The 20,964-nt window shown below is 40.0% G+C and overlaps 1 long non-coding RNA gene across 1 annotated transcript in view; it reads left to right on the top strand.

Annotated features, from left to right (window-relative positions):
• Positions 1 to 20,964, top strand: part of LOC125699714 (uncharacterized) — a 97,393-nt gene that overhangs the window by 50,999 nt on the left and 25,430 nt on the right. The gene's annotated exons all lie outside the window — the stretch shown is intronic.

Raw genomic sequence — 20,964 nt, 5'->3', positions numbered from 1 at the left:
AACCTTGAGTTAAACATGGTAACGTATTTCAGGGAATACCAAATAGTTTGATTATGAGCAATAGAACTCCTAGGTCATGAGGGCAGTACCTATGTAGCAGTATGGCAAGTTCTTCTCAGAAAACTCCTCTTGGAGTTCACATTTTACACTTGGAAAAGGAAAAGTTAACACAGTCTGAATTTAGAACAATATATGTAAAAAAAGAGACTGAAATTGTGAGGATTTTCCTATTAGAATTAATATTCTGAACCCTGCTGAAGTCCTACTTTGAAATTTCCCTTGTTCAGCTATCATTCTTTCTTTGCAGTAAAAGGTATCTTTTCCAACTTTTTTTTTTCTTTAGCAAGTGTCTGAGACTTACATCTATCCTAGAGATATTTTATTGCTCTACTCCAACTTAAAAGTAAATCATGACATGAAGAGATCCCATTGTTTGCCCAGGCTGGACTGCAAGTTAATGACAGAGCTTGAAAAGAATCCAAAACTCGTGATTTCTTCTGCACCCTACATTCAGGTCTGCAATGTCAACACTGTGAAGATTTAAAACAGGAGAATAAACCATAGGCCAAACTGAACGGTGCTGCAAACATGTAAACTGAATTTTCATAGTTTGGTGCACTAAGGGAACTAATGGTTTAGTGATCAAATCCTTAAATTGGAGAGGATATGCTAGGGAGAGGTGTATTTCAATTATTATTCTTTCTGGTACAGTATGTAGTTGGAAAATCTGTAGTCCCATGAATGGAAGCCTGCTCTGGCATCCTCCCTAGTGAAGGGTGGAGGTGGAACAAAAGAAAACTCCCCATTTATGTGTTCAGAGAGTCACTACAAAGGCGGAAAAATATTTTGACTCTGACTGACTAAGGTCTCTGTACTGCTCAAAAGATCTCTAAGGAATTACAAGCTATGCTAGAGAAATCTGGGAATAACCCTGAGAGGGTCTTTGCTCCTTTTCCAAATAGTTTCCAAATTCTTTCATTAACCTTTTCACCTTTAGATAAAGGTCACCAGAGGTAACATGTTTGTGAAGATCTCCTATAAAAATACTCCATTTTTAATGTCTAATTTTCCTCTCTTTAGCACAGTATACTGGCTGGAAACATCTAGTCATTCATTGGATAAAAACCCCACTTCATATTCTCAATGCTCTGATCTTATTCTTTGCAATTTTGAAAGCTATCCTGGATAAGTTTCTACACTGTAAAATTAAAAAAACAAAACACAAAACTCGTTAAGATTAAAAAGAACACAGGCTTTAAGCATACAAATTAATATTTTTTTGATGTCAATATTACATCTGTCAAAGAGCTACAACCTAACAGAGAATGAAATTCATTACCTTCGTCTCCCTACCCCTCTGGAACTCTTTTTTGAGGATCTAAGTCACTAAGAAATCTGTTAAATGTCTGCTTTGGGAACTTTGTAGTTTAGTTCTGGAAAAACTCAGTTATGGATGGCTTTTATGTTATTTGGGTTTGTTTGCTGGTTTGTTGTTTTTTTTCATGGTGGTTTTGTTCTATTTTGAAGAGCTTTTTGTGTATGTTTTTTGCTAATGTTTTTTGTACATGTATAAGTGCTGTTTACTTCAGACTTATCATTTCCATTATCAATCTCCATTATCATTGGAGGTTTATCATTTCCTTGTAATTTTTAGCAGGTGAATGCTTGCTCCACACAAGCGTGTTTAAAAGGATAAACAAGAACATGACTCAGTATCAGTTATTCAAGATACCCATTAAGTTCTCAGCCAAGTTCATCTTTTTCTTGCCCTGTTTTTTCATCTTTTTCTCAACTATTATGTTGTGCTGGGCAAAGGATCCTGGAGTTCCTGAGCGTTACACCCTTTGCTGCCTTTTTCCTTTTTTTTTTTTTTTTGCCCCTCCCTGTTAAGAACTGCAGCAGTGCCCATCTAATACTGAGGCAACATTGCCTAGTGGTTAGAGCACAGCACCAACTCCTGATATGGTTTAAACAACCATATCTCATATTACCCCCTTTTTTTCAGATTTTCTGGGGGTCTTACAGAGTTCAAGTATTTGTGAAAGGATTCACAAAATCATGAAAGAATAAGTAGTAAGAGTTTATAAAAGTTAGAAAGATTTTCATAGATTCTTTATACATCTCACTTTATTTGCTGCTTTTTTACCTGCTTTATTAGATACCAGTGACACGAATATCATCACCAGCTCTTCACCTAAACTACAACAAATTCCTGAGAGCTCCCATAAAACTGCTTTGATGAAGTATAAAATACTTTGCAGGGGCTAAATGCAGGAGCTTCACTTAATACATGGACGTTGCAGGAACAGTGGAGTCTTGAGAATGGGGCCTTCTTTGAACAAAGATGAATGGCAAGGTGGTTGGAGAGTGCTGTAGGTATCCTGTGTGAGTCCTCCTTAGGTGATGGTGACTGTTGGCTTCATCAAAGCCTTGGCCACAGTCATGAAATCATAGAATCATTAAGGTTGGAAAAGACCTCTAAAATCAAGAAGACCAACCCCAACACATCACCGCCATGCCTATTAAGTCATGTCACTCAGAGCCACATCCACTTGTGTCTTGAAGATCTCTGGGGACAATTCCACCACTTACCTGTGTATCCTGTTCCAATGCCTCATTACCCTTTCAGCTAAGAAATATCTCCTAATATCCAACCTGCACCTTCGCTGGTGCAATTTGAGGCCATTACCTCTTGTCCTAACCCCAGTTATCAGAGATCAACCCCTGCATTGCTACAACCTCCTTTCAGGGAGCTCCAGACCCTTCACCATCTTCATTGCCCTGCAGTTTTCCAGCCAGTCTACCCTAAGGCTGTCATGTTGTATGGATTTGTTGTGGCCACTTGGTCTTGTTGAACCTCATATAGTTGGCCTCAGCCTATCCAAATCCCTCTGTAGAGCTTTCCTACTTTCAAGCAGATCGTTGTGACTCTAGACATTTTATCTTGCCTGTTCTGCAGCTCAGAGCACAGAGGCTGATGAAGTTGCTTTCCGTAACACTAAGAATAACCTCTTAAAATGTCAGGCTGTCACTTTCTCTGGTTAGCAAGCTTGTTAGAGGACTGCTGCTGTGCGCATTGCTCAGATATCCTGGCTGGCAGGAAATCTGTCATGCCTCCACTCTCTGGTTGAACTTTAGGAAGAACATTCATCAGAAATTATTTACTAGCCAGACTAGCAGTATATGAGCTAGAAAGAAGCCTGAAGCCAGCTTTCAGTTAAATTCACAGGTGAAATTGTTATCTTTATGGGGAAAAAAAAAACCCCATATCCTAACTGCTGGATGTCACACTATTAATTACCGCTTAACAGTGAAATCCATCTCGTTGTTCTGTGACTAACAATGCCACCAGAATTAGGCTGGATAGGATGTCATATTTCGTAGCGTCTATCTGGCTGTCTAAGGGAGAGAGCATTTTGAGCATCACCTGTTTGAGTTGCAGCTATGCTTCTTTTAACTGTTGCTACAAAATGGCAGTCTTGTACTTGGGGAATTTCTAAAGATTCAGGATATTTTCTCCACATACTAAGACAGTAAAGGCAGAATATTTGGTGTCCTCTGTTAGTTATTATCTGGCAGCATCAAGTGGAAAATCCTAATAACATTAGAGACTGCGAAATTACAATGTTTTAATAGGCCTTAACCTTTTGCAGCGTGACACCCTTGTAATGCTTTGATCTGGTTTCAAACAGCAAAGGCCAATTTTTCCCTATTATTTTTTGTAAATTACTGCAGCCGTGGGGCCTTGTTTATTTATTTATTATTCCCATTGCAAGCAGGTACTTAGTGTATAGTTCTATTTTAGATACCCAGAAAGTGATATAATTTACCTTATATTCACCACAGCAACTATGGAACTTGACATTAATAAGGTTAAAGAAGGAATTCCATTGCCTGGAGTGTTCATTCAAGAACTGGGAAAACCTTTGTAATAATAATGGAAATTTGTGACTGCTAACTAGCAGCCATAAAACCGAAGAGTAGACATTTAGAGAGAAAAAGAGCAGGCTAGATGGGATGGAAATGAGGAGCAGATCTGAGAAGTTGGGAATGGAGAAGAGGAGAGGATACAAAGCCAAATAGAAGGCAGTGAGATTTGATGTTGTGCTCAGCCAGGTAAGAGTCATAATTAGTGTAGTTTCTGTGCTGATATGGAAATGGAATGGGAATAGGAGATGTTCTTTTGTGCATAGTACAGTCCTTGGAACTCCCCACATGAACTGGGCTGTTCTAGAAAGACCCTGATCTTGACTGAAGGACCCTGTGTGATGGAGAGGAGACTTTGACATATTCCTTGGTGACCTGCCTTCTCTGCTAAAAATTTCTATCTTGCTTCCAGTTTGAATGCAACTGACTTCCAGCATTTGAATTTCATGCCTTTGCTAAGCTAATCTTATCCTTTCCTTATAGGGATAATTCTGAAAGACTTTTCAAGTTGTTTCCATTTTTTGCTGTGATAAACTGGATAGATTTGTTTCCTTCCATACTTTTACTGGATGTATCTTCCTGTTATTTTTCTCTTTAATTGTTAAACTCCCTTTTAAATGTTGGCATGGGACTGCCTACATTTAGTGCACAGTTAAGTTGCACTTAACTGTGTAGACAGCATACTAGCCCATGCATTAAAGCAGAACCAAATTTACTCTAGGAGCAGACTGCTTTAAAAAGCAAAGCAGCAATAAATAAGCTGTGATTGTCAGTCTGGAGAAACTGAGATTTCACCATAATGTGGTGAAAAAGAGGAATGTTTGAACCTGTGTCTGTGAGTGACAGAATTATGTTGATAGCTTATTGCGAGGCTGGGTGCAGTCCTCCTGCGGCTGTGTTACCTGCTGCGCCAGCTCAGCATGGGCCCCGTGGGAGAGCATCAGCCAGTCGGATCTGGAAAATTCAAGGGTCACGTTCAGTCTAGACCAAAAGAAAACTGTTGGGAAACGTAAGTGTCTGCAAACATATGCAAGAACTGTTACGAAGAGGACAGGGACCAATTATTTTGATTAAGCAATGAGGCCAGAACAGAGAAAACTTAGGAAAAACTGCCTAACTCCAAGAAGGGTTAGTCAATGTGCTGAGACTCCAAGGGAGGTAACTAGTCTCATCATCTGAGATACTCAAAGTTAAGCTTGACACTCATCTGCTGGGGATAGTTTGGGGATAGTGAGATCACTTCTGCTCTGAAGCAGGATGATGGATTGGGTTAACCCAGCTGAGATTTCTTCCAGCCTAACGATGCAGTGGTCTGCCAGCACACCCGCTTAGATGCTCAGCAACTTTCCAGAAGTAAAATCTCTTAATAGTATTTGTGTATGCACATGTGTGTGCAACTGTAAGCACAAGGCAGTAAGTTCTGTAACTGCTTGGGTTCTGTTGCAAGCAGGGTGTGAAAGGGCAGCTGGTTGTGGTGACTGATGGTGCTACATAATGAAAACAGGGTAATTCTTCAAGATTGTAGTGTGATTTTCTGCAGTTCCAGGTTTGTCTGTGTGCTCCCAAATCTTCCTGCCAGTATGTAGCAGGCATCAGAGGGACAAATGTGAAATGAAAGGAATATTAGGAATTACTGAGTGAGACAGCTTGCTTCTTACTTTACTGTAATATCCTCGGTGTTCTCCTAAATTCAAGTGCATTTCTCCTCGTGTTGGGAGGTGCTGAGAGGAGTGTATTTGGATCTAACTAAATCATTAGTCTTCTCTGTTACAGGAAAGTGTCTTGGAAATAAAAGCACTGTGAGAGTGGCTGTGAGCATCTGGAAGATATCCTTCCTTCCTTCTGCTGTAGGCTGTCACCCCTAGGGAACTAGTTGTAGAACCCTGACCTAGGAACTCGCTCCCAGAATTTGGGCAGTTTCCCCTGTTAATGAAAAAGAATGATTGGGAATCATTTTAAAGAGGAAGGAAGGTAAAAGATAACTTGCTTTTCTGAAATTCAAAATCAGGTGCAATATGTCATGTTAGGAAAAGGAGGAGAGCGTGTGTTGGCAGCTGGCTGAGCACAAGCTGGCAGTGTACCCAGATGGCCAAGAGGGCCAATGGCATCCTGGCTTGTATCAGAAGTAGGGCAGCCAGCAGGAGCAGGGAGGTGACCATCCCTCTGTATTCAGTTCTGGTGAGGCTGCACCTTGAGTACTTCAGTTCAGTGTTCAGTTTTGGGCTCCTTACTACCAGAAAGACTTTGAGGCCCTGGAGCAATGTCCAGAGAAGGGCAGCTGAGCTGTGAAGGGTCTTGATCACATGCTTATTGGGAGCACCTGAGGGAACTGGGATAGTTCAGTCTGGAGAAGAGGCTCGGGGAGACTTTATCTCTACAACTCCCTGAAAGGAGGCTGTGGCAATGCCGGGATTGGTCTCTTCTCCCAGATAATTAGAGATAGAACAAGAAGTAGTGGTTTTAAATTGTGCCAGGAGAGGTTCAGGTTGGGCATTAGGAAACGTTTCTTCTGTGAAAGAGCATTGGAACAGGCTGCCCAGGGAAGTGGTGGAATCACTGACCCTGGAGTTTTCAAGATGCATGTGGATGTTGTACTGAGGGAGGTGCTTGTTGGGCATGGTGGGGATGGCTTGATGACTCGACTAGATGATCTTAGTGGTCTTTTCTAATCTTACGATTCTGTGTTCAATCAGGATTGATAGATCTGGGAAAATCTTAAGTCTTATTAACGCTGGATTACTTCTGTGGTTTTGTTCAATAGCATCAAAAATTCCTGGATTTTTAGAAGTTGGATGTCTAATAGCTTGTTCTTCAATAGAATGCCAATCTAAGTCTTGATGTTACTGCATGTGACTGAGTGGAAGGCAAATAACTGCCTTTCAGCAGGATCATTCTTCAGCTTTGTGCTGTGAAAGAGAAACTAGCTTGCTCTCTTTCTTCAGCCACTTCTTCTAGTTCTCTTGTAGGCCACAGCTGCAGTTAGAGAATAGGTAGCTTGCTTTAGAGTGAGAAAATTACCTTCTTACAGCCTGTACAAGTTGTTTGTCTACAGAAATCTTTAGCCTTCTCAAGCTTGATGTCAGATGGAGCAACTCAGAACTTGGGTTCAGGAGTGTTCAGCTGGCACTCCAACACAGGCAGCCACTGCAGTTTTCTTTTTTTCTTGTGTACAGGGAAAGCACTGTTGGGCCACTGATGAAATATCTGTATAATAGAGATTAGCTTTTATGTGTTTTCAACAGAGCTGTGAGAAAACAGTAAATAAGAGAGAGAATTCTGTAATTCGCATGATTCTTGAAAAACTTTAAATATACTATTGCACTTGTTACTTCCAAATAAGGTAATAATTTTATATCAGGATTTTATGTCCTTCTTACCCTGCAAATACATCTATCTGTGTATGTGTATGTATATCAAGTGAGATCATGTGGCTGTAATTCCCCCTTGAAAGAAAGAACAAACAAGTATTTTTCTGGTGAAAGTTTTTAGTCTTTTGCTCTCATGTTATGTCAAAATGAGATTTAAATACATTTGACTCAGCATCTTTCCCTTTGATCCCTAAAGCAGGTATTAATTAAAGCCAGGAACCCTGACAAAGCGTGAGAGTACAGATGTCAAAGTGACGAGGTGCAGGGCCCTTGAGTGATCTGTGCAGGAGCAGAATCGAGCAGTGGCATTCTGTTTGTTTACTCTGCTACTCAAGGTTGACTTTACAGATATTTTCAACCTGTCTATGCCAGCCATTGATGTTTAGTTCACCCAGGCTCTAGTATGAAGCTAAGTCCTCTCTGGGTTGCCTTGCAGCCCATATTGCTCTGCAAGATATTTGAGCTTTACCAACTTGTGAAGCTCTTGAACGTAAGTCCAACTGCAGCAGTCCTACAAAACAGCTTCTGACTCCTGTAGTTTTTCTGCTTCTTCCCATCCTTAAGGAAGGTGAAGATACAGCCAGAGGGAAAGACATAAGTTCCCTGACATAAGGTTTGGAGCTGTACCCCAGCGTATAAACCGAATGCTTTTGGTGCAAGTTGAAATATGGTGTAGACTGGACTGGGGATAACCAAGGCTCACACTGACTAACATAATGAGAAGTTCATTTCTGCACGTCTATATAAGCAGATCCTATCTTTAAAACATTACAGGAGTGTTGATTATTTACTATATCTTTTCCTCTGTGTTGATTTTTTTTTTTTTTGGAAGTTGTTTTCTTTCAAAGCAGTTTGATCATTTGTGTCTCTGAAAGTCTATACCTGCAGCTAAAATTCCCTGTATTAGAACCTGTTGTGTGCAATACCGAATTTTGCATCTCATGTTAAGTATTTATTTCCTAGTTTGCCTTGAGTAGCTATTAGGATTTAGTGCTCTTATATGGGTATTGCAATTTTAGTCAGTGCCAGGAAAAAAGTAATAACTCCTCTTTAGCGGAGCTTAGGTTTTAAAAGTTAATGAGGGACACTTGAAAACTGGCAGTTTTTCAGTCTAAGAAAGAATGAGATGATAAATATGATGTAATGAAAAGGGGAAAAAAAATAGAACACCCTTTCTCCCATTTGTCCTGCCCCCAAATGCTCTTTGCTGGCATGAATTTGGGGGTGTGATGGTGGACTAATAATGAGAGGAGGTTTCTAATGCTCCCCGATTTATCTGACAATAAAAAAGGGGGTGCAGTGGTAGGAAAGGCAATAAAGGACACATAGGCATCTTCATTTTTCTTATCTTTTTCTTTATTTTGTGGATATTTAGGAGGTAGTAATTATGGATGTGGGTGTAACTTAAAATTGCAAACGCTATAGGCTGGAGATCAAACCAGCAGAGTTTTACATCATAAATATTGTTTAGTCATTGTTGGACTGTTTGGAAGTCACAGAAGTATCATAAAGTCCAATGGGAAGGGATTAGGAATATTAGTGGGAGGATTTCTCTGGATTATAGAAGTGTTACTGCAGAGCACACATTGCAGCATTTCTATGAAGCTGTCTTGGCTATGTGTATTTCCAAATTCAAATCACAGTAAATACAACTTTGTACGGAATCTCCAAAACTTAGATTAATAAAGTGTTTTAATCTTCTGTGGATTGGTACGCACACACAGTTACTTCAAGTCAGTTTTCATGTCATGTCGTATGGTAACTGGTTTTTCTTCTGCCATTGCAAATTATTTGCTTGTTTCTGGCTCTGCAGTCCTGCATGTAGCATGTGGCTTACCCCTTCTGGAGCAAGCCATGCAACTGCCCGCAGATTAGAGGCAATGTTTTGATCCTTAGATGCTGTCATACTTGGGGTTGGTGGACTAGCAGGTATTGAAATGTTTAGCAGTGTTGTTTGTCAGGCTTTCTCAAGGGGGCTGATAGCTCCTGTCCAAACTGAGAGGCAGCAAGTTCTGTAGTGCCTGTGTGATAGCACTGACATGTTGCTAACCAGAGTTTATCAAATTAAAGCAAGCCCTGATCATGCTCAGTATTCCAGTGACCAGGACACAGAAGCTTCACATGGGTGAGAATGTTTATAAATGCTTTGAGACTTCTGGGTAAAAATACAGCACAGGTAAAACTTTTGTTACGGGTTTAGAACCAGCCGCCATACACACACAAAAGGGGGTAATATTAAACTTCATGGAAGACATCAGCCCCACCTGACTCCTGCAGTCATTGCTTTCTCTGAGGGGTACTCGTATGTGATAAGAAGTTTTTGTGAGACTATATTTGCTGAAAAATCGTAAAAAGTTTTCATCACAATCTTCAGAAAATTGTAGGAATTTAAAAATTTTGCCCATATAGCGCAAAAAAAAAAAAAAAAAGGGGGGGGGGGGAAGCAGCCCATTTTCCCTTAACCTCAGCTGCCAGCCAAAATGTTTTGGCAGAACTTTTCCTTTAAGAGCAAAACATTTCCAGAACCCAACAGTTTGTTGAAAGCCATGCTTGAAAAATGATTTTTTTTCATTGAAAATTAAATTACTCTAGAAGAAATCTTGACGGGGAAGTTTGATTACTGAGTGAAGAAGTAAATGCTCCATTTTGGTTTTGTTATTTTCAGGCAACAGATCCGAGCAACTGCTCCATTTCATTTCAATGGATTGCCTTTAGGAATGCTATTAATCAAAATCACTTAGAAGGACATGGATATAAAGTGCAGTGTTGGGGCAGCTGCAGTTATTTCATTGCTGTCTGGATTATACTTCCTAGGTTCAGAGTTCTCCTAGATTTTTGATACACCTGAAAAAAGCTGTGAAATGCTATGAAGTATAGTTGTGTGTGTTTGTGTGGGTATAATCAGCAATGTTGAGTTAAAATTTTAATATTTCTTCTATCCAGTATGATACTTACTAAAGAGTTTATCTTCATGCTCTATTGTAGAAGCTACGAGACTACAGTTAAAGGGTAAGAAGTAAAGATTAAAATGGGATTTGCTACCATTACTAACATGATGACTGGAAAAGTATGTGCAAAATTTGAAATGAATAAAAGAACCCCGCTTGTCTTCAATTGTACTCTTGCCTCCATAGAGCTGAATTAGCTTTTTATTTTATTTATTCTTGTTATATCTAGCCTGATCTATTTCTGTTTAGACTTGGCTTTGTCGGAATACATCATCTTTTAACTGCCTAAGGCAAATTCATTAACATTTCTATCACAACCAATTAAAACCAAACAGCTCCATAAAAGAGATGGTAGCTCTCTTGAGAGAAGTACCTGCATTTTACAGGCAGAACAATATGTATCTTTTTTTTCTATATGCTCTTTTAATTAAAAATTTAGAAGCACCAAAGGCATTTAATCACGTGCAAAAAAAACCTGAAGCCATCATTTACTGTTTTTTCCTGGTGTCTGTCTGTGACAGAGCCTGTGAATGACTGCGTTTGAGGAGAACAGCGTGTGCAGGACAAATTGGGTTTCTGTATGGAGCAAGATGGTAAGTGTGGGAAGCCCACAGTCTTTCAGACTGGACAGCTGTAGCTATGTGGTACCTAACAGATCCTCATTTCTTACCCAGTAAATAAATAAAAGAATTCTGTACCTGAAGAATTAATCCTTATGGAAAGTCAGGAAGCATTGTCCTTAAAGTGGGCATAGTGTTCAGCTGTAAATCATTACAGCTGCCTTTAAAATGACATAACTTCATTGATTTATAACAGCTGAGAATCTGTTATAACAAGGAAAAGACTTAGTAATTGCCACAGTCCTCTCGTAAAAGCTCAATGAATAACAGATATTTTGATGATGGTAGGACTGAAGCTGGCTCTGCGTTCCCTATAGGCCGCTCCCCAGTCTTCCCTGTCAGCCTGTAGCGTGATACAGGCAGTGTAAATCACAGAATGGCCCGGGTTGGAAGGGACCTCAAGGATCGTGGAGCTCCAACCCCCCGCCACATGCAGGGCCACCAACCTCCCCATTTAATACCAGACCAGGATGCCCAGGGGCCCATCCTGGCCTTGAACAAGTATAGGGATGGGGCATCCACAACCTCTCTGAGCAGCTGTTCCAGCACCTCACCACTCTAACAGTAAAGATGGTGCAGTGCTGGGGGCCTGCGGCCAGCAGTTGGCACTGCCCTGGGCTCAGTTCCTTTCTGCCTGATGTGTGAGTGGGCATGGGAGCATGGAAGGACAGCTGGCAGTTATCACAGGTGGTTTGGTTGGCTGAATGCACTGCAGGGAGAATGAACTGTGGCTGAGTCCTGCCTGGATTGGTTTATGAGGAGAAACCTACATAAATCTGGGAAAGCCAAGTGGAATGATATGTCTGTGGCTGGAGTAGGGCTTGCAGTCAGACATGAAGGAAGAACGTGAGAGTTAACAAATCTCTTCCCAAGCCCTGTGAACATATACATTCCTCTGTGCTCTGTTTCTTCTGCACAAAAACTCATATTTTCATATCTAGCCAGCAGAGTGCTTTGGGGAGAAAATAATTTATTTTTAAGATGCTTTTTATGATACTAAGTACTAAGCTGCTTCCAGATAGTCTGAGGTTTGTGTTGCTTTCTCTCACTTTTTATAGACAAGCCAAAGTTGGGATGGGAGAAATCTAAATGTTAGCTATAGAACCTTTTTCCTTGCCCTTTCTTGAGAATGTTCTCCTTGCAGGTGACTTTCTGCTTTTTGTGCAGTACTTCAGAGTGAAGGAAAGAACCAGTCAAGCCATGTTTCAAAGATATACCACTGTCACTGTTTTTTAGACCCTCTTAGTAGCTCCTGGCACTGATGTTTTTTCAGCAAGAGGATCAACATACTGGGCTTCACAATCAGTTCCTCAGCAATGACCTTTTCTGTTCAGAGCTGACTTTGTTAGAACGATTTTTTAAGTTGGAGCAGGTTTTTACAGCTTTTATGCAGCTCCTCCTATGTAAATTATGCTAAGATCCACCTGTGCATCTGCCATATGCACACAGTCATTGGACAGAATGCTGCTTTGCAAATTTTCGTAATTCCTAGCTGTGATTAGAGAAGGTTACTGTGGGAATTTTCATCTGATGAAAGGTCAGTTGGGAAATGTGAGGTCTGACATTGCTGTTTTGCACAGACAGCTGTAATTGTCTTCATATTTTTTAGCTCCATAGTTATTGAAAACAGATTTAAGAAAAAAAAAAAACAAGACTTTAATAATTTAAAACTCCCTAGAAGAAAATGCAGGCTTTTTTCATAAGCTTTCCAGCCAGAGCTGAGGGCTTTATGTTATTCCTGCCTATAACCTACTTCTGTCAGTCTTACTGCTTTCTACAAACTCAACTCCTGCTCACGACGCACAGCCAGCCAGTGACATGAAAGCACTAGCACTAAGAAGCTAGCACTCAAAGTTGTTGCCAAGTGACACCAGAGCAACTGAAGGGATGTTCTGCGTAACAGCTCTTTATTTGTCAGATAAACCGTGTTGCCATTAACACCAAACTTGCATCAAATTTTACACACTCGGTAGTGTGTGAAATAAGCATAACTAGCCTCAGTACATAGGAAAAATCCCTTAATCTTAATGGATTACTCTCCTTCTAGGAACTATGTGGTTATAAGGAGTGGTGCATTGTGATGGGAAGCTCTGCTTCATTTACAGCTTTCTGTTAATTGCTTTCTCTGCTGGACTGTGTTTCCACTCCTGCTGTGTGTTTTGTTTCCACCCAGTGCCAAACACCAAAGTAGTTGTTTCTCAGCTTGGCCCTTCCACTTTGCTCTTGGGCCGTAGTTCAAAACACATCAAGCCTCCTTTTCAGATTCCTTGTAACTGACAATAGGAAAGTATTGCCCCGTGTAATTTCATGGAAATATGTTCAGTGTCGAGGCAGGTTGGGTTCATACTGATTGTCTTTATTCTGGTTATTATCTGCGATACTTGTGTGCTTTTGTCCTAGGCCAGATCCTATCTCTTGCCCTGAAACTGGCACTAGGTCAGGTAAAGCTGGTACAAAATCAGCTTTGGGAGTTCTGGTTAATTTTAGGAAAATGAAATCGCGTGCCCATGTCAGAGCGGGATGAAGCTGGCCTGAGGGACCTGGAAGTGTGGGGTGCTTGTATGAGGGCTGCTCCAAAAGTTATGTTTCCTGTTTTATTGTTTGCCTGTAACATCAGAGTTGGATGTTGGTGATATGGCAGAAGACGTTGAACCTTCACACCAACATCCTCTTATGCTTTGTTGCTGTGTGACAGATGGCAGCGGAAGTGCAGTCTGACAAAACGAGTTTATGAGTTTAACAACTAGCATTTAAATAAAACAGCTATGGATAAATGCTACTGGTAGCAGTGATTAAGTACTTTAAAATCACACTGTGTGTTTTGTCAGCCTTTGTCTCTGCAACACATAATGTATATGTATTTTTTTAAATCTCTCTCTTTTTTTCCTCTTTTTTAAATTGAAGTTTTATATCTAGGCTAAATCAATTTGAATCTTGACTTGAGGCATCAGTGTACAGCTAACCTGACAGGAGGGGTCATCTCTGGCACAGCCAGTCAGATTGGACTGGGATCTTTGGGAGAAATCACAGGCTGGCCTCCTTCTGGCCCTCCCTTCTCTGCTCCATTGCCCAATTTCAGCTTTTATTCCAAATAAAGCCCTGGAATAAGCATAGAAAGAAAGAATTGTAGCCGACATAGAGTAATTAAAAGGATGTAAATGGGGGGTGGACATTGCTAAATGATCTTTCTTGAAAAGCTTGTTGTAGTGACTACCTCCTCTTTGCACTGTTTTATCCAGTGTGTGGCTGTTATCCTCATTTACATGGGTGCTGCTGCTTCAGGCCATTCCTGCACTCACTCACAGCATTCTCAGAACTCCCCTGGGAGGTGCATGCAGCTTCAAAGAGTGTTTGGAAGGTACAGAGTGGTTGCTGGCTCGTTTCTAGGCTCCGTGTAAGTTTGCAAGGAAGTGCGTCTTTCAAACTCTTTTGGAGAATTGTAAACATATTTTTCTACTAAAAGTATTTTTGCATTTGTCCTATACCAAATTTATTCTTGCTGTTTAAAGCTGGTTCTGAGTTTAATTCAAGCAGAATGCTTTCATCTAAAAATAGTTTGCCTGCATTTTTTCTCCATTAGAACAAAAGAGGCTGTGGTGCTGTTCTCCCACCTCATCATACTGTTCTTCCTCAGCGGGCAGCGGCGATGCCAAGCTGTAAAGATCCATTCCAGTGCTTGTATCTGGCCCCTTGGACCAGTCACACGTAGTTCTGCTGGCAGCGTAAAAGCAGACTGAGGGTCTGTGATGTGGTTAAGCTTGTTGATGAGTTTCTGAGCTGTCTAGTGATGGTGTTTTCTGTCACTTCATTGTGCTTGTTCAAACTACTGTAAAAAGCCACTGCTGCTGCAGTACAGTATCATGGAAGTGTCTGGTTGATGCAAAGTACGATGACCAATGAAAGACTGAGAGGCAAATACCCTAAGAAGAGGAAAAAAAATACTAGGAACCAAAGATATTGATGTTTGCACCAATCCTTCCCAGGAGCATTGTGACAAGTTGCCTGGAGATTAGGAAACCAAGAAGTCTTTACAGCAGGTGGAAGGAGTCTGGAATACAGTTGATCAGAAATGTAGAGTAGAAGGCAATCAATACAGGAGCCAAATTCTGAAGAGAAGGGTCTATAGAGCCCGGCTATCTTAATATGGTAGACTGAAGAGTGGTTAGCAGCAGGTAAATTCATTTTATAGCAGTGTAAATGAGAAGTCTGCTGGTCAGTCTCTAGGTGTTATTTGGTCTGGTCTCGGTTTATTGGGTACCTGACTGCCTGGAAAGTTGGTTGTTGACAGACTTTCATCTGCAGAGCTGAGAGCCCAGTGGAGCCTGACGGGTTACATTCCTGGAACTGCACGCAGGGCAGAAATGCTGGTACCCTATATTCAGTTATTGTTGATTCCCAAGTCTATCTGAGGACCATTTATGGCTTTTAATATGGTGACAGTGTAGATAGTGCTCAGAAATTCCTGCTTTTGTGAAGTCATGCTCAGAGAAGTTGCATGCTGTTGAAGAACGTTTGCCATACAGAACAACTCAGTCCATGGCTCAGTCCATATCTGGGGAGCTGGGGCTTTGAGGCTTTGTGGGGAGAGTGTTTCTTTTGTTCTAACTATTTTCAAATTATTCTCCAGTTACTATACCTGACATCTTCAGAAAATACTCAATTCACTGAGTGTACTGAGTTCTGTGCTGCAGTACTGGGCAAGGCTGCCAAGGTTGTAGTACTTCATAATTTTTCAGCATACGTGAATTCACAGTCATCTCTAAGTGATATTGCTAACTTACTCAATGATTTCAGACCTTGAGACTTGAAAGCTGAGGTAGCACGAAGGGTAATTCCAAGAAAAAAAGGCCTAAGTTACTTCAGATCTTGCCAGACCATTTGGTGTTCCATTGATCAAGAGGCGGTATCAAGATTTCTAGCAAACCTGAGTTTGAATTGGCATTTAAACAACTGTGGAGGCAAATTATGATATCAGAAGCTGGCAAAGGAATATTTCAGATGACAGGAGATGGTGCAGGAGAAACTTTTGTTAGCTGTTGCCATGTCAGATCTGTGGTTGTTCTTCACGTGGCTCCAGTCCGTAGAATTAAGCAATCATAGCTGTGGTCTTGCTGAACATGTTACTGCAGTTGGTTGGCTTTGTTATGACTTACTCTTTTTTGTCACAGCGTTGCAAAGCGCCTCACCCTAATTTAAACCATATGGACTGAGATCATGTCATACTTGGAAAGAAACCAATCAAGCAAGACATAAGAGAGTGGGCAGGCTTCACTTGTTTTAACAAACTTAAAGAAAACATTCTAGAGGGGATATTCCAGAAAAACATGCTTACCAGAAGGCCTCAGAACTGCTGTTTCAGCTCATGGATTATGCTGCTTCTCAAGTATTGTTGCAGATCCCTCACACTTACAATCATCTTAGTGTTTAGAATTACAGCGCCCTTCATATTTCTTTTATTTAACGTTCCTGTTTTCTGGTTAAAAATATATATAAGAATAAGCATGAGTACTGCAATCTTCACACATTGTTTGCAAAGGATTATGCCAGATAAAGATGTATGGTTAATTGTACTGATGCATACGGTCTTGTGCCCATCTGGCTAACTAAAAATGAAGAAGAATCCTCAGTGTTTTTCTACTTAAATTACTGAAATAATCAGAAGTAAAAAAAAGGAAATTATTGCTGAGAGTTCTTAAATTCCTGGTAAGCCAGGAATTTACCAACAAAAGTAGTGAAAGGGAAAATGCAGATTGTTGTATTTACCATGTTTGAAATCATTATTTATAGAGAAATTCCTGATGTGTGCATCGTGGATTTGTCTTTGAGGCCATCCCACTACCCAACCTTTCAAAAAACATGCTTTGTCTTTTCTGAGCATTTTGTCTGGGTTTATTCTCATACCAATTTCTTTCTTATTAAGGAATAAAACTATTTTTAAGGTGCTGTGAATTTATTTATCAGCAAAGTGCAGTTTCAGTAGTTATATGTAAATATGCAGATATATTTGTAGGACACGTTACTTCCCATTTGATTAACCACAAGAAACATTTCCCTCCTGGGAGGGATGGCAAAGAAATTCATCAGCAGAAATAGATTTTATTACTTGTAGAACTCTAACTTTTGCAATTTTAACAAAGCCAATCTAGCATAATAATGGCATTGTATAAAATCATATTGCAGTAAAATGCACAGGTGTTCTCATTGTGAATTTGGTTATTCTTTCACCGAGATCCCATCGTAAGATCCCATAGGCAAACTACCAGGTTGTTATTATACTTTAAGGATATTTTTTTCACATCCAAATTATCAACTTTCAATTACATTTTTGCAGTTCTTTAATGCTGGTGATTTTCACCTCTTACAAGTTCTCTTTTTTCCCTTTCAATTACTGATTGAATGTTATAATGTCTTATAATACGTCGGGTGGTCTGTAGTTCCTTTTTTTTTGCTATTTTGAGCTGAATCTTTTCATCTCGTGCCATCTTCTGAGTTCTTTTAATTTTGTGTGCTTTTATGTCAACTTACTACATTGTAACTCTTATGCCTTACTTCATTTAAGTTATTTCCCACAAATAAGTGGCCATGCCTTGATTTGTATTTATAACTTCTTGATCCTAGCTATAGGAAATGCATCACTTAGCCAGCAGCTTATAAGTCCTAGTCTACTGTATCTGTATGTAGATTTTGAACAGATTAGAAAACATGTTTGGATGGAACTCTTTCTCTTTTGTTATTGGTTGTTTTATTTTTGATCCAAGTTTCTGCTCCATCACTGTTCAGTGTTGCTGTTACCTTAAATATGGGCTCATGTTAAAACCCTCTTCCACAACTTCATAATTAGAAACTTTGCAAATGGGTTTTGAAAGTAACCTACTGCAGCCTGCACGTGTGCCTTATAAGATTTTGAATTTTTTTCATAAAATCAAACAATACTGCACATAGTACCCCTTTTTTTATTGAAGGACTTGAGTTTTTCCAGCTCCAACAGTTCAAGATAATCAGTATTAACTTCAGAAAGGATGATTCCCATCCTAGATGATGATACACTAGCTTTAAGCAAGTCTTTTGGTGTGAGTGATGTCTGTTTTGACTTGTTTAGATGGTGCAAACCAGGAAGAATTCCATTGATTTTGCTGGATTTCCATCAGTGCAAGTAAGATGAGAAGGAGACCCCCTTCACTCTAAAATAGCCATGAACACAAGGCATGGCACTGTAGTGCTTCTTCACTGCTTCTGCCAAATTTTAAGAGCATTTCTAGGCAACTGGGTGAAACTGAACAACACTGAAGTTCCGAGAGGGATAGCGTTAATGGTTTTAAATGCTGCTTATATTTGATATCCTCAACAGATACCAAACTCCTCAAAGAAACATTTTCAAACATAATTTGCTATCCTGTTCAGACCTCATCACCCATATGTTCAGACCAGGACAAGAGCTCTGAGAGAGGCTGCAGGCCTTCAGCCAAGTGTTAGCAGCTGTACAAAGAAGCAGCCTGAGCACAAAATGAACACACAGCATATGGAAAGCCAGGGATCCTGTTTCCTGGAGTACGTTTGGTTTTTGTTTATGCTTTTTTTAAAGCAATTATTCAATATTACTCCTTCCAACAGAATGTGCATTAGAAACATCTAAAGATGTTTTCTTGGTGAGCATCCATTCTGCTTTTTATTTCAAGCTGAAAGCGAAAGTATGTTTGACAGTAAAAAGTCAAAATACTTTCTTATCCTGACGCTCCCTTCTCCTTTCCTTTAAAGATGTATTTTTTAGCCAATTTACAATTTGCTTCTAAATCTCTTTCCAGATTCAGCATATAGAGTAAATGTATAGTTTGATTAATTTTCAACTGGCAAGATTATATTTCATCTATGTATACACTTGAGTATGCAATTTCTACTGACTTATGTCAGAGCTTGGACTAAAGTGGTGAGAGGTAAATTACTGCTCACAACTGTTTCAGCACTCCTGTCATACGAATTCACAGCGGTGAACCAGGAACAACTGTTTTTTTCCACTTTTGCCTAGGTCAAATCTTGTCCTTAGTTAAACACAAGTTTAGCGTATCCCTGTAGTTACTCCTCAGCTTCATGTAACGTGGCTGGAGTTAGCAATGGATTGGAAAAGGTGAAGTATGATGAGTGTTATTTGCTTTTTTTCAAAGGGAAGAGTGAGTTGTTAGGATGAAGAACAAAGAAATAAGCATAATCCCAAGGTCTTGCCTCTGCTTTATGTAGTTGAAAGTAAATAAATTGAAACTATTTGCATTTACGTGAAGCAGTTGAAAGTTCCCAGAGCGATTTTCACAGAAGTGAAATCCTCACAACGTTGTCTTTGCCAAAATTTTATTTCCTTCAAACGTTGTACGATGTGTTTTCAGTTGCCACTGTCTGCCACAAAAGTGGCTCTGTTTCAGTGGCACCATCTCAGTTTGTGAGTGTTGGAAAGAAATGCTTGGTGTAAAAATGAGATTCTGACACCAGGCAAATTAGTCATCCACTTGTTTGGGAGCGTGGTTATTGCCAGTTCGCACTCACTCATGGGAACTACAAAGAGACTTTATGTGCCGCCTTAGCGTTTCAGCAGCATTAAGCACATAGTGTGCTGGTTTTTGACCAGGTGGAGATAGGATTTTTGTATCTCTTGACATGCACAATTTTACTCCTAGGTGACATAAGAATAGCTTTGCTTTCTTAGATAAATTTGAAGGTGTTTTCTTGACATAAGCTCAATGCAATGTACTGTAGCTCCGTCCAAGAGGTACAAACTAAACTAAAATCTACCTCCAGGTACTTCTGACCTGTGGAACAGTTTGGGCCCAGGCTGTGCTCTCCCTTCATAGCATGCTAAACTGGAGCTTGAAGTAAGATGCTTCATCTGAATCTGGAGTCCAATTTAGTTACCAGAGTCTCTCTCTCTTTTTTTTTTTTTTTTTGTATGGATTCATTTCTTATCTTTCTTCAAGCTATAAAATCTTACTAAGCCATGGTATGCACATGGGTCTTCCCCACCTGGATTAGCTGTAAAGCACAAGTGCTCACACTTAATGCTGCTGTTGACTAGTGCTATGAACTTCCTTGGCTCACCTGGCAGGCTCTCAGACTTTAGTTTTGGAGTTTGATTTTCAAAGTGTAGTTTGGATAAAGCAGAAAGAAGTGAAGAAATGATCAGAGATGCTGAAGCATTGTGTCACTTGCTGAGGTGCCTATATGCCTGATTAATTATTGCCTAATTATAAACCCTCGGGATCATACTTTTCACCAGTGAGAAGAAAATATTACACAGACTGCCAAGAAAAATCACATTTTCCATCCCAGCTGTTTTCTGATTAAATGGATACACCATGAGTTTAAAAGGGCTGTTCAGCTGCGCTTCAGGATGTTTTGCCTTTTGTTTATCCCTTTAGTGCCATGCCAAACAGAACCTCTATTTCACCTCTCTCTCAGCAGAGGATTTTTGGTATCTAGCAGTAGAGGATGATAGGTACAGCTGAAAGGACAGGCTTGGCATTCACTTTTTCCATCTTGGGATGTTGCTGTGTCCACTCCAGGGGAAGGGGTCAGAAATTCAATAATGCTTATACTATGTAGCTAGGCAAAGGAACAGTGAATTTGTTGCACTTCAGAACCTTTTTTTGCACTTTTTTTTTCCATTTAAAGCAAAAAACCCCACTGTTCTGAAAACTTGGAAAAAGTTCAGATGGTTGAACTAGTCTGCAGTTCTCCTTTTCTTCATTTCACGTCTTTTCAAAAAGCAAGAAATCCAGCTCTTGGCATCATTGTTCACAAGCATCCTGACATCTTTTTTTTGATGCACGTGTGGTTCACAGAGCACCATTTTGGAACCACAAGTAAGAAAGCAGCTAAGCTGTGATTATCTGCTTGAAATACAGACACCCACTTTGGTTGTGGTCAGTTCCTATGCGTGATTGGGACTGTGGGTGAATGTGGCCTCCTGTGAGTAATGAGCAAACTACATAAGACTTGTGTGGACTTTAATCATAGAAGCTTGATTTGCAGTTCTTGATTTCACTGCAATCTGTTAGCAAGAATTGTCAGAGCTTTGGAAGATAGAGAGCAAGTAAATGTTATTTGAAATGATTTCAT

The sequence above is a fragment of the Lagopus muta genome, chromosome 13, assembly GCF_023343835.1.
Source record: "Lagopus muta isolate bLagMut1 chromosome 13, bLagMut1 primary, whole genome shotgun sequence".
In the NCBI taxonomy this organism is placed as follows: domain Eukaryota; kingdom Metazoa; phylum Chordata; class Aves; order Galliformes; family Phasianidae; genus Lagopus; species Lagopus muta.
This window is presented reverse-complemented; position numbering and strand designations above follow the sequence as displayed.